Source organism: Herpailurus yagouaroundi, unplaced genomic scaffold (genome assembly GCF_014898765.1).
Source record: "Herpailurus yagouaroundi ecotype Mexico unplaced genomic scaffold, PumYag 192, whole genome shotgun sequence".
Taxonomy (NCBI): Eukaryota; Metazoa; Chordata; class Mammalia; order Carnivora; family Felidae; genus Herpailurus; species Herpailurus yagouaroundi.
The window spans coordinates 20,796,180-20,810,658 of NW_024412423.1; positions in this window are offsets into that span (position 1 = coordinate 20,796,180).

Here is a 14,479-nt window from a genome sequence, read left to right on the forward strand (position 1 = left end):
TTCAAAATTAAGAGTTTCTGTTCTTCTAAAACACTATTAAAAGACAAGTCACAGACTGGGAGGGAACATGGAAATCATGTATCTTATAAAGAACTTGTATCCACAATATATAAAGAATGCTCAGTACAAACTCTCAAACAATTTAACTTTAAAATGGGCACAAATCTGACCCGACATCATCTGGAAGACGATACAGGGATGGCAATTAAGCATTTGAAAAAAATATTCAACATCTTTAGCCATTAGGGAAATGCAAATGAAAACCACAGTGAGATACATTACACACGTGAAGCATGACTATAATTTACAAGACTGCCATACTGAGGGCCAGGGAGGATGGAGAGTCACTGGAACTCTTAGCTACAGTGAAAAATGTTAACTTATACAGCTCTTTTGGAAAAAGAGCTGGAAGTTTGGAAGTTTTTTAAAAATTCAGGGGTGTCTGAGTGGCTCAGTCAGTTAAACATCTGACTCTTGATTTCAGCTCAGGTCATGACTCCAGGGTCATGGAATCAATCCCTGCATCAGGCTCCACATTGACAACATGGAGCCTGCTTAAGATTCTCTTTCTCCCTCCCTCTGTCCCTCCCCCACTTGTACATATGCTGGTGCACTATCTCTCTAAAAATCAAAAACAAAGAAATTAAAAAATATACCTATCACGTGTCCCAGCCACACCACTCCTAGGCATTTAGCCAGGAGAAATAAAAGACTTGTACTTCAATATTCATTGCAGCTCTATAGGTAATGGTCCCAACCTGGACCCAACCAAAATATTTGTCAATAGTTGATCGAATGAACAAATTTTGCTATATCCATGCAATGGAATACCATTCAGCAATAAAAAGGAATAAAGTATTGATAAATGCAGCAATATGGATGATCCCGAAATGAATATGCTAAAGCAAAAGAATCTAAACAAAACAAAAAGTTCTACGAACTATATGATTCTGTTTGAAATGAAAAGCCTAGGAAATGCAACTGTAAGCTATTTGCTCAACACAAACCTCAATGGCAGAGAGCAGAAAGTATTTGCATAGGATGGGGCAGGGGGTGGACAGGAAGGTAATACATATGGTCCCCAAAAAAGTTTTTGGGTATCATGCATACATTCATTATCGTCATTGGTGTAATGATGTCACAGGCATACACATATGTCAAAACTTACGTTTTTAAATATGTGCACTTTACTGTATGTCAAGTGTTCCTCAATAAAGCCATTAAAAATAATGAAGCTTGGGGCCATAGGTCAAATCAGTGTGCAGCTATAAGATCTTTTGTTACAACATGTGAAAGAATAAGCACACATCCCAGTAGAGTTTTCCAGATGAAAAAATGGGCTCTAGGAAGCTTAACGGCAAGATCCTACAGAAGCCTAATCTCAACACAGCAGTAACTCTAGAAAGAGAGGTATACACTGAGATAATTATGAGTGTGGCTCTTCAGTGTGAAGATTGCTATCATAAAATATATAGATACTCCATAATGTTGTTAACATGAGCTGTACCACTAAAGTGCTGTGAGCCTGGGCCAATAGGAAGTAAGGCTATTCCAAACGCAAAAAGTCTTCTGTATCCCTGACCTTCACTGCCCAGGACACAGGCTAAGGAAACTTCTGAGCTACCAACACAGACCTTTTTGGAGTGTGATAGAAAAGAAAGCATGCCTCAGAGAGCATAGCCATGGGTCCAAACGGTAAAGCCAAGAGCTATGGAAAACAATGAACTGGGGCAACATTTTCACAGAGCAAAGAATCATGGCCAAATCAAGGAACACTCCCTGCCCCAGATTGGAGAACCCAGGCAACTTTACTGCCCAGAAGGATTTCAGAATGATTGTGGATTAGTAGCTACTCTGTTTTGAATGGGAACATTAATGGCCATTATGCCATCCTATTATGCTGTCCCTGTTCTATCACTGTATGTTGGGGATGTGAGAGAAAGATCACTTGTCTTTTTTGTTCATTAGGTCTCCATATTTTAAGTGCAATATCTGGGGTTTATGTAGATTATAAGATCCTGGATTTTGAGCATTATGACCTAACTAGATAACAAAGGGAATGAGTCTATTTTGCATGTAAAAAGGATGTGAGTAATTTTGACCAGAGGGCAGACTTTGGTAGACTGATTGCATGAATGGCCCCAACTCTGTCTCCACAAGCTTTTTAGTGTGGGTTTACAGCTCTGTCCAAGATGTGGCACCCATATCCACACACTTTCATTCTGGGTCAATTTTGTGAACGTGCACTGCTGGCTGATAAGATGTAGAAGACGTGATTGGTGTGCTAGTTCCAAGCCTTGGCTTCAAGACTCCTTCTTTTCTTTTGCTCTCTTTCTTGGTTGCCTGAATGCACCAGGAAAATAAACCTGGGCTAGCCTGCTGAAGAATGAAATACCTCATGAAAGATGGCTGGGGACCCCCAGCTGACAGTCAGACAACCTCCAGAAACAGTCACCAGGATGACCTACAGTTAATCACACAAACTGGAGACAGTCAGACTAAGACCTGAAAAACTGTCTAGATGAACCCTGTCTGGATTGTCAAACTGTGAGCTAAATAAATGCTTGTTTAAGCCACCACTGTTTGTTACACAGCACTAGGTTACTGATACACATGCATCATCTTTTGAAGTCCTCACAACAACCTAGGAGATGGGTGCTGTTATTATCCCTATTTTAGGGAAGACTAAAATACTAACACAGATAACACTAAGGTTTAGAGCAAGTTTCATAGCTATCTAAGCTCATACAGGTATTGCAAATGGCTTTTTAGCCATCTGTTTTCCTGTTCCCATCCTCTTTCTAAGCACTTCGTGGGACTGAAATCTTGGGACCTGATTTGGACAACAAAACTCAGGTGGAGGGGTGACTGGGTGGCTCAATCAAGCATCTGACCTTGGCTCAGGTCATGATCTCATGGTTTGTGAGTTCGAGCTTGACATCGGTCTCTGGGCTGACAGCTCAGAACCTGGAGCCGGCTTCAGATTCTGCCTCCCTCTCTCTCTTCCCCTCCGCTGCTCATGCTCTCTCTCCTTCAAAAATAAATAAACAATAAAAATAATAATACATAAATAAATGCTCAGGTGGAAGCAATGTGTGTCAGTTGCAGGAGAGAGAACATAAGAGAAAGGTACGATGTGCCACATTCCCTCCCTCTTGCCACAGAACTCAGCTATGCACCCAGCAGAGAATGCTGCTAGGCAAAGCATCTAGGCAGAGTGGAGGAGAGCCGGGCTTCTGCCTCCCGTCTGAAGGTGTCTGGCAGAACGGGCTCAGAGCAGACCCTACCAGCCTGGCCATAAGCGTGGGGCAGTGGGCAGGGGTGGGGGGGGAAGCAGTGGAGGGGTCCCTCCAGCATCTTCTGTCTGTGCTTCAGGAGGCTCAACAAGGCACTGGGCAGCTAAGCAGTCCTGAACTGTTCGTGCAACGAGGGGTCCCTCCCATGGTTGGGGTGTCTCCTCCCACCTCAGCCACCCTAGTGTCTGCACACAGCTGGGTCTTCCTCCTCTAAAATTAGCACAGCTTCTCAGCATTCCTGCCACTTGAGCCTCTTCAACTCAAGTCACCAAGATCACCTGATCAACCAACGGAGGCCCTTAATTTGATATCTCAAGAGGTCCATCAGCCACTGGGAATTCAAATTCAACTCATCAACCTCCACGCTGAATTCTCCAATTTAAGTGACTTTTCCAGATACCAAACTTTAATTCCATGCAAATCAACAAATGCTTATCTAAGGCCTATTATGTGCACAGAGCTATGGCCAGGAAATAAATAAAACATCCTCTCTGCCTCCAGGACTTGCAATCTAGTAAGAGAGGAAGATATAAGTAAAAGGGGCCGTAATTCAAGGCCAAGTTTGATAAGGGCTGGAAGAGAGGGACAAAGGCAGTAACAAAACACGGTGGGTGAGATTCAAACTCCCAAGTTCCTCTCCGTGCCAGAACTTTCTGGTCTATTTGTGCTTTCACTATAATTTTTCTACCATGCAGTTCTTGCTTTTGTCTCAATAACAGCGTTAGGAACCTAATAAAACTTTTATAATCACTATAGCAGTAATAACAGTGCAAGACAGTGATACAGCAACAACGGATGGATGTTGTTGGGGGATGGGTGGTGATGGCCCCAGAGCTCCCGGTGGCTCTACCGTGAGGGCCTTCCAGCTGTCTCTGTGAGTGAAAGGCTTGCACATTGATGTCCATGGACTCCTGCTTCTATCCTACTACCTTCCAGCACACACACTGTCCTGATACTCAGGAATGTTCTGCCTTGCCACTAAGTAAATGAATCAGCTGCATAACGATAATTTGTCCTCCATGAGATATTTTCCCTCGCGCACTTCAAAGCTTTCAGCTATCTTTTTAATGGTGGAGGTCACTGCAGTTCTGGCCTTCAGATAAAAGGGTGCCATAGTGTTATCATTTCTACTACCACTGGCAACCGTAAGGACCCACCTCATACATAAAGTAAGGAAAAAGTCCTGCATATACTGCAATAAATAAGGAGAGCAAAACTCTATTAATACAGATCCCATTAAGACAAGAGAAATCTTGACAAAACACATGGAGAAGGAAGCAGTAAAGACCAAGGAGCCTCATGGGTGTGAAATAGCAGAGACCTTTCTCCTTCAGCTGCCTGGAGGTCACAGATGGTATACACCAGAATGCCAAGTCTGGCACACGGTGCTCAACAAGTGCAAACTGAACACACTTAGAGAAATTACATGAGTCGCGTGGGTAAAGAACAGGGAACGTGCTCATAGGCATCAGGGGAGAAAAGGGACTATTCTTCTGGACGTGAGCTGGTGGATTTCTCATTAGAATCACATATTCATTAATTTAGCCAAGAAATCTAGTCAATACACATTTATGGAGCCCGTGGCATGTTTCAGGCACTAGTCTAGGTAGCTGGCTTACTGCAGTGAGCAAGCCCTTCTGGAGGCTGCGTTCTGGTCTGACGCAGACAATGAGGCCGCAAACCTAAGACTCAGGCTGCGAGGGGTGCCTGGGTGGCTTGGTCGGTTAAGTGTCCAACTTCAGCTCCGGTCACGGTTTCACGGTTTGGGAGTTTGAGTCCAGCGTTAGGCTCTGTGTTGACAGCTGGGAGCCTGGAACCTGCTTCAGATTCTGTGTCTCCCTCTTTCTCTGCCCATCTCCCACTCATGCACTCACTTTCTCTCTCTCTCTCAAAAACAAATACACATTAAAACATGTTTTTTAAAAAATCAGGCTGTGAGTCCTATGAAAAAAATCAAACAGGGATGTGACGGTACCTGGGGGAGTAGGTCCGACTAGGGGGTCCAGGAAAGCCTCTCCAAGCAATGAATGATTAGCAGGTTCTTTCCATGAGTTCTAAAGGAAAAGCATTAGGGCAGAAGGAACCGCTTGCACAAAAGCTCTAATGTGACAAAGGGCTTAGAATGAAAAGAGCAACATGGAATAATTTAAAATGGAAAAAGGGGGCGCCTGGGTGGCGCAGTCGGTTAAGCGTCCGACTTCAGCCAGGTCACGATCTCGCGGTCCGTGAGTTTGAGCCCCGCGTCAGGCTCTGGGCTGATGGCTCAGAGCCTGGACCCTGTTTCTGATTCTGTGTCTCCCTCTCTCTCTGCCCCTCCCCCGTTCATGCTCTGTCTCTCTCTGTCCCAAAAATAAATAAACGTTGAAAAAAAAAAATTAAAAAAAAAAATGGAAAAAGGATGATTTTAAATTGACACACACTCAAAGGTGTTATTTGTGTCAGCGTCTCCCAATCACTACGTGAAGGAGTGAGCAGAAGTCACCATTCTAAAGCCTCTCATTCCCTGAAACCCAGATGGCGGTAACAGCATGTGGGTCAGAAAAGACTGGGCCTCCTGCTCATGCTGGACCTCAGGTAAGTTGCTCACCTCTCCATCCCGTGTTTCCATCTGAAGAAGGCTAATGCCATTGCCCCACAGGGGTGTTGCTAAAGATCACATGAGATGATTTGTTGTATCAACATTAGAGCTGTTTGCTGTCAGTGTCCAGCCCTGTGCAGAGCCTGGTGACAGGAAGAAGAGGGTCTCAGCTACCTCCTTTGCTGGGCCAATAGAGAGCCCTTTGTCACGTTCATCCCCAGGACCTGAGACGTGACCCTTAGAGGCTGGTTTGCAAAAGAAGCCCATCACCCTCACCCTAAACTGGCCGGGACTGGGAATGCATAAAAACAAGAAATACACAAAAATTGAGTGGGGGTGTCAGTGAAAAGACACTCCTGATCTAAGTGAATCTCAGTGAGCATCTCAACTGGCAACAGAGGGGCAGAAGGAGCCACCCACATTTGCCAACAGCTTCCACAGTGGGGAGCCCTGCTGTCTGGCCTCAAGGCCTGGCAAAACGCCAGAGTAAGCCCCAGGAAATCTGACAGGCTCTGGGACCAGCTGGGATGGCTGAAGCCCCAGCCACCCGTGGTGACTTCCCCATCCAGACACAACCCCTTCCAGGCCCAGATTCCATGACCGGGCCCCAGGAGAATGGGGGGGTCCCTCAAATGTATGAATGGATTAATCATCATGTTTAATGTCTACTTGTCCACAGTATATGAGGCAGGTAGAGACCACAGCAAAATACAATAATAGGGGAGGGCAGCAATATCCTTTCATCTTCTTTGTTTTCCAAGAAGTATCTTCTCCTAAGGATGTCTGAAAGATATTCTAACACTGAAATTCGTATGAATAAAATGAGGTTTTTTTTTTTTTTTTTTTTTTTGCTATCTTATAACCCCATGGACTAACACCGCCTTTGGGATTTTTCTGGATACTCTTCAATCACTTTCAGACAGATAGAGAAACCTTACAACAATGCCTTTTGTTAAAAATACTTTAAACTGCATGTATTCTTAGCTCTCCAAAAGTAATCCCGCTTTTAACAGGACTTTTTTATTAATTAGTTTCTCCTTTCAAGATTCCAGCTCTTCAAAAATGCTTTGAAATGTAACTGTTCTCCCCACATTTTTCTTTTTTCTTAGGAAAGCCTTCTCCTCAGCCTTAGAAAGAGTTGGATAATAAGCAATTTGGAGCCTAACAGCAAAAAACATTAGTATTAATATTGCCAATTTTCTATTACATGAAGATTCAAGAACACCATGAGGTTTGGATTTTGACTCAATCTACAGGCTCAGATGTTTAAAAGACAGATTGTTCTTTTGGGCTGCTTCCGATAAAACTGAGTCAAGTTTGTGTCAACCTGAAAATTAAATTGTGATTATTGCCATAATGGGAATTTCTTATACTCGCAAGCCAGTCCATTATCAGAATCTGGAAAGGGGGTGGGGAGTGTGTATCCCTTTACTTCTCCTGTCTAATTCTGTATTCTGTTTAGACTTCTGATGTTAATAGTTTAAATTACTCAGAGTACTTTTCCACCACGAGGGCTTCAGTCCTGCCTCCAAACATCTACAGATATAATGATGTGCTTTCCCAAATGCCATGAGAAGTTTTATGAACTCTTTTAAAACCCTTCCCCGGAGAAGGTGCATTTCATAGAGGAAAATGTCATGTTTCATTAGTACATTCGTGCTCACACAAATTTAGACTTCGGGAAAGATAGTGCTTGTAAAAGTAAAACCAAAATTGACAAATTGTGCCTCTGTTGAAAAGCTGAAACCCTCCAATGGAGAATCATTCTCACACACGTCAGCCTGAATTTATAAAACATTTACTTTGCCCTCAAATAAAAATTCTTCTGCTGAGATTCTTTTCCAGGGAGGCAATCTAGACACCCACGTCCTGAGGTCTGGAGGTCATTGAGCTGAATTCCTTAGGACCTGAGCAGCTTTATCTACAACTTGAGCTGTGCACCAGGGACACGGATATGGAATCAGGAATGCCCTCTGCCCTGGCAGCCCACAGGACTGCATACTCATAACCTCCAAGGTCTCTGCCACACAGGGCCCTCAGAGGGAGTGGCCCATTTAGAAACCAGAGGAGTCTACTGTGGAAATAGCAGTAGCTAAAGAGCGAGGTGGATCTCACCCAGTGGAGACACCAACCACAGGCTTGTGAAATGTATCCTGCCAGTAAACAAAATAAAGCTCCATAAATAGAGATTTACATCCTTCATTTCTGATCCTAGGGAGGTATCCTCTTTGGGCCCAAGCAGGCTGGGAATAAACACAGATGAGGAATGGTCTACCAGAGCATTAAGACCTATAACTTTGGACTCCAAAGACAATTCAAATCCTGAATCTGCTACTTAATAGTTCAGTGAATTCGGTCAAGTTACTTAATCACTCAGAGAGTCATTGTGAGGACTGAAGAAGATGTTGTGTTTATTCACTTATTTCTTAGACAAATAACTACTGAAAACCTACCACAGGGCAAGGAGTATTCTAGATGCTGCCAAGACAGCAGTGAACAGAGCAATACTCTCCTGGAGCTTACGTTCTAATGCAAGGAGACAATTTAATGTGACAAACAAATGAACGTAGATTATGTTGGGTGGGGACAAGTACAAGGAAGAAGCATTCTTAAAGGATCACTCTGGCTGTTGTGTCGAGAACAAATGCTTGACAGGCAGGGGTGGGAGACCAGTTCAGGGGCTGTTGTAATAAATGATTCAAACAAAAGAAATGATGTCTTGCAGGGGTGGAGGGGAACAGCAGAGGACTAAGAGCTAGTCAGACTCTGGATTTATTTTGAAGATGAAGATGATAGCACTTGCTGAGGGCTTGGAGGTGGAGTATAAGAAAAGCAAGGATAATCCCAAGATTATAGATCTGAGCACAAGCACATATGACCATCTATACCAGTAACTCACATGGAGAAGCCCGGGGGAGGGGCAGGGCTGTGCGTCAGCACACGGAGGGGGAGGGGGAGGGGGAATCCAGAGCTCAGTTTTGGACGTGTTCGTTTTAAGAAGCCTATCTGAAATCCAAATGGAGCTCTTGAGTAGAGGGTTGGTTATGTCTATCAGTGTGGATTTCAGGGTGAGAAGGCAGGGATGGAGATAAAAATTTGGGAATCCTCCCTGTATATAAGGTATTTAAAGCCCTGAGACTAAGGAGATCACCTGGAGACAGAGCAAAGCTATGGAAGAAAAGGGAACCAGGGAATAAGGCCTACATGAGTCAACATTCAGAGGCTGGTGAGAAGAGAAGGAGCCAGCAAAAGAGACCGTGAAGAAATAGCAGGGTAGGATCAGGGTAGGGGGAGCGAGTGGAAAACTAAGAGTTAGGGCATTTGTTAAGACAATGCCCAGAAAGGCTGGGATTCTGACTTACAGGGAGCGGTATGTAGTGTGGATTAGTAACCAATACATGATATTATTTCCCCCACAGCCAGAATATATGGGTCTGGAATCAAAGGGTAGAAATGAAGTGGCTCTTCTCATTACACTGAATAATTCATTCACAAAATTTCTCTTTCTACCCTTGTAGATGTGATCTCTTCTGTTCAGAAGTCATAGAACTCAAGGGAAGAATGTCCACCACAGTCACAACGATGATGCCGCTGAACCGGAAGGTGAGGCAGCTCCTTGGCCAACGAGGCTCTCCTAGAACTAAGAGAACACTGGTGGGCTGGGATTATCGATCCTGTTGGCCGAGGGGAAATGTGTCCTAACTCCACAGAAGGGTAGGAAAGTCTATCTGGAATCGGGATTCTCTGCAGCACTTCTTGGTACTTCCACATCTGCCCCAAGGTAACGGAAAACTACTATAACCGAAAAAGACAGGACCCTTGCGGATTAACACCTTCAGGAATTAGGATTTGGAACACCCATCCGTAAAAAAGCCCAACTAGTTGAAGGCAAGGGAATATGGGAAAGACAGCAAGAGAAAAGCACTATATTTATCGGGTGCCTGGGTGGCTCCATTGTTAAGCATCTGACTTTAGCTCAGGTCATGATGTTACAGTTTGTGAGTTTGAGTCCCATGTAGGGTAAGCTTGAGCCCTGCTTCAAGTGAGCCCTGCTTCTCTCTCTGCCCCTCCTGGGATTCTTTCTCTCTCTCTCTGCCTCTTGCTCACTCATGCTCTCAAAAAAAAAAAAAAAAAAAAAAAGGAAGAATTGTATTTATCAATTGTGGAGTTGTGACCGGTTACTGAAACACAAACTAGAGCAGCTGTGCTTATTTTCCTTCCTGCCTCTTTATATGTATGCATAATAACTACTTTCATCTTTCTTTGCTCTTCCTTCCCATATTTTAAAAGCAGAATTACTAGTGGTCATTAACTTCAAAATTTAGCCTTTACAGCATGGATAGGTGAAATCATAACTGAATTAAAAGACGAATCAGTTTTGCCAGGTATGGATACAGCAACTGTTAAGCTTCTGAGTCTCCCCCTTCTGGGGAGAGAGCACAGTCATTTGTACCAAGGACAATTGCAACTTGTTAGGGGAGCACACAAGTCATACAGAAGTTCACAAATGTGTACGTGAATTTGTGTGTGTGTGTGTGTGTGTGTGCGTGCGCATGCGTGTGTAAGTGTGTGTGTATGCTGCATTACCAAAGGGGTGGACTGCACCAAAGGGGTGCCAGCGCTTGGATGGGAGACTACAGTGCCCCTGTGCCTCATGGATTCCTGCTAGGTTTTACCAGTGGAGGCGCTAAGGAGAAATGAGAAGGCTGGAGGAGGAAATTTCTTGTTCAGGGCAGCCTGACCCGGTAATAGCCTTCACCTTGGCAGTGGCCATTGATTCCAATACCATTTGAGCAGTGTCCCTCCTCAGATACCTGAGCCCCAGCCCCACAAAGCCTACTCCAAGCCACCAGGTTCTCACAGCCTCATTTTGTCTCCTATGGTCCCCAGCCATGGGGATCCCAGTGCCTTCTGCCGTTACAATCAGTAGAAACACAGCAAGCACAACACCCTACTATGGTCTCAGTCTCCCTGACAGGATCCTAACTGGACTCTGATGAGAGGAAGTCACGGTCGAGTTTATCAAATGTTGCTAGAGGGCAGAGCCTCCACTACTGGATACGGAATTCTGGGGCCAAAAAGCCTTTTCCTAGAAAAGTGCCAATAAATGGTAGCTTCCACTAGTGCTATTATCATTGTTGTTATTATTACTTTCATCCTTGAGATAAGCTTTGCCTGGTCTCACCTCACAGTGCCATCAGACTGTCAGCCCCCATCAAGCAGGATGGGCCGTCATGGCATGTGTGGCCCAGGTGAAGAGAAGAGGGTACAGACAGGACTGCAGGCAGGCCTCTTATCCTCAGACACATGTAGCCCAGCAGAAGTTAGAAGCTGGTGGTGGCAGGGCCGCAGGAACCTGTTCAGAGATTTACTAGAATACTCAGCGCAGAGCTGTGCTCAGAGCTAAGATTCATGACGACGGGATGGTAACGATATACTGCTGGATCCCACGGGGGAAAGACACAGGCAGAGTCTGGAGGAATCCTTGTGCAGATTTTCTATGAGTTCTCCCTCCCACCAGGCTCACCAAGAGCTTAATCATTCCCCGCTGAGGAAGATGAGTATCCTGTGTGATGTCTCTGCCCTAGGAATCTTATTGAGAGCAAGGTTTTTAGAGGGGACTGGTCACACAAACTCCTTCTGTCTAGCCTGTACCAAAATTCCACATTCCTGGGAGGAACCCAAGTGTTCATCACAAACCACACTGACACAAACACCCCAGGCACAGTAAGCCTCCTTCCTCATTTAAGGAAAGTTCCAGATCAGTGTAAGGAAGTGCTGACCAGCCAAGTTCCCAGGTACCACCCAAGTACAAAAATACAAGCTGGGCTTTCTAAGGATAGCAGGGTTGGGCCTGCCATGTTAACTCCTTTCTGCAGTGGGAAGTGTGATGCCTTGAACATGAGGACTAGACCATGTTCTTGAAGTGGTTCTCAGCAACCTGGGCACCCAAGTTCTTGAAAAGCCCTGAAAGAAAGGCTTGTCCCTTGTGCAGCTGGGAGGGGCCTCCGGGACACAGGCCCAGAGATATAAAAGGGACTCGATTAACTCCAGGCCTCACATGAGAATCCCTGGAAGTCAACTCTGAGAGTGCCTGTAGGAGGATCCCAGTCAGTCACCTATTTGCAGAACAGGTATCCGCTCAGGTCCTCAGTGGGTGGGAGCTGCCCTTCCCCCACAAGAGCTCTCTGCATGTAGGCCCCTACCTGCCTCTTAGCCCCATTGACCCCCTCAAGCCCCAGGCCCATCCAGATTCTAGGCCCCACTTTCCTGGACAACGGTGATAGCCCTTCATCTCTACCCTGGGCACCCCGCCTCCCTCACCCTCAAACCACATAGTTTCCTGCCTCTACCTTCCCAAGGGTCTGCCCTGGGGGGCAGGGGAGGAATCCATGTGCAGGAGAATCCTTGAGCTCTCCCTCCCAACCAGGTAAGATACAGGCATGGTCATGGATAAGACTCAAGAGAGCTCAGAAAAAAAGTCATGATGGTGACCTGAGCTGGAATGTCAGAGTAACAGGTAGGAGTCCCGTTTTATTTTGATTCCATTAATTGTAAGTCTGATCACTTTGAAAAACTTTTCTTTGCTGGCTCACCACAATCAACATAAAGAATCCCAGAATGCATTCCACAAAAATGGCACAGATTTTCAGGCCTTCTCGCCCATCCATCCATCCATCCATCCATCCATCCATCCATTCACATTTTCATTCATTTATTCAACACCTCTCCCCACCCCCACCTGGGAAACAAGGATATCTAGCAGGTACGTAACACCTGAGCATAAGGGCAGTAAGTACAGCTCCAAACACAGGATCCTCTCCAAGGAGGTGGCCCTCATCCTTCCAGCCCCACATCCTCCAGGCAGACTTCTGAGGATGTCTCTCAACGTAAGTGAGCACATCCTACCCAGAGCTCCCCTGACACATGGTCCCACTTCTTAGAGGATTACCAGATCTCATTCTCTGATCTTTTTTCATCCAAGGTCTCACTAAGGACAAGAAACAACTGATGATTATAGGCAAGCTTGATTCCCAGTGAGTCCTCAATACACAACAAAGGAAATCCTCTTACCAGCCCCACAGGAGAAATCCCCACTTTACAGGCCCCTTGTCCCACATTCTGAGAGGAACGGTGGACACCAAGTGATGCCGTGATCTGCTTACAGCAGAATAAATACTGCCATCACAACGCCCACCTTTGCAAGGACTCACAGAGTTCTAGTCCCTCCGCTGATAATGGCATGTGCATTAGTTCCCGTTATCCTCATAAAAGATACCGTTTGTCACCCCTATTTTAAGCCGAGGAAACTGAAGCTCAGTGAAGGCAATGATTTGCTCAAGGTGACATAGCTGGTCGTGGGCAGAGTCAGAAGTGAACCCAGATCTGTGGGACTCGAGCTAGAGTCCTTCCTTTTGGGCTGTGGCCTCTCTAGAGAGGCCCGGATGTCTGGAGGAGGCAGGGGAAGCCAGGGCAGCTGAGGTGAGCTCAGCACAGGCATACCCCAAGTAAGTGTGAGTCTAAGGTAATTTTCATATGCCTCTGGGGTACAGCACCAGTCATCCGGAGCAGGGCAAATGCGGGATGGCCAGGCAGGAGGCGTGTGCACCAGCCGCAACCTCAGCCTCCTTCTAGCTTTGGCTCCAGCTGTCAATCTGTCCAGGGACAGCAGACCCCAACCAGGCCATAACAAGTGGTCGCCTATCCCCTGCTTTTTGGAGTAGCCCCTGAATGACGTGACGCTTGGGCCAGGAGGGGGAACAAAAGCAGAGCCAGGCTCCGGCCACACAGACAAATGTTGGCCAACCTCAGTGGAATAAAAGGTGACTATTGCACCCCTTCCTGACTCCAACAGCCCCGAGTCAGATGTTTCCCATATGGAGCCAAGGGGGAGGATTTGGCTACGGCCCCACCTGGAGTCTGTGATGGTTCCCGGACACGTTAATGTGTACTAAAGCCAAATGTAAGAGTGATCTACTCTTTGAAAATCAAAGGGGAAGCTGTCTGATCATCCTGTTACTGAGGGAAATGAAGAAAAGTCTTGACATGACAATTGTCATTGATAACATGTGGTACTTGACTCAGTGTCCCTGGGGTTGATTATTACAAAGTGTGATTTTGGAAATGCTACTAATCAGAAGGAGGAAGTGGCCTCCCTGAGAGAGGAGCAAGGCGGGGTAAAGTTCCCGGAGCCGGTAGCTACTGTGTTAGAAAATGATCAGTTTCACCAATGACCCGTGACCTGCCGCAGGGTGGCCTGAGTCTCTGAAGAATCCAGCATTCTAAACTCAGACTTGGGTCCCTCTCATGTAAGAGAGACTACACGGAGCTGCTCCTTGGCCCGGTGGAGGCCAAGGCCAGGACTACCTCTAGAGCTGCCCTTGAATCAGACTCAGGGGGTGAGATCAGCATACCATGCACAGGAAATCAATTCTCAGCATGGAAAAGGAGCCTTTTGCTAATGGGTCCATGGAAGAGAGGGCTTAGCCCTGCTTGCAGAGGAGACAGTGGGCATGTGAGACTGTATTTTATGGTATAATGAAAGACCCCCACCCCTGACACACACACACACACACACACACACACACACACACACACACACACA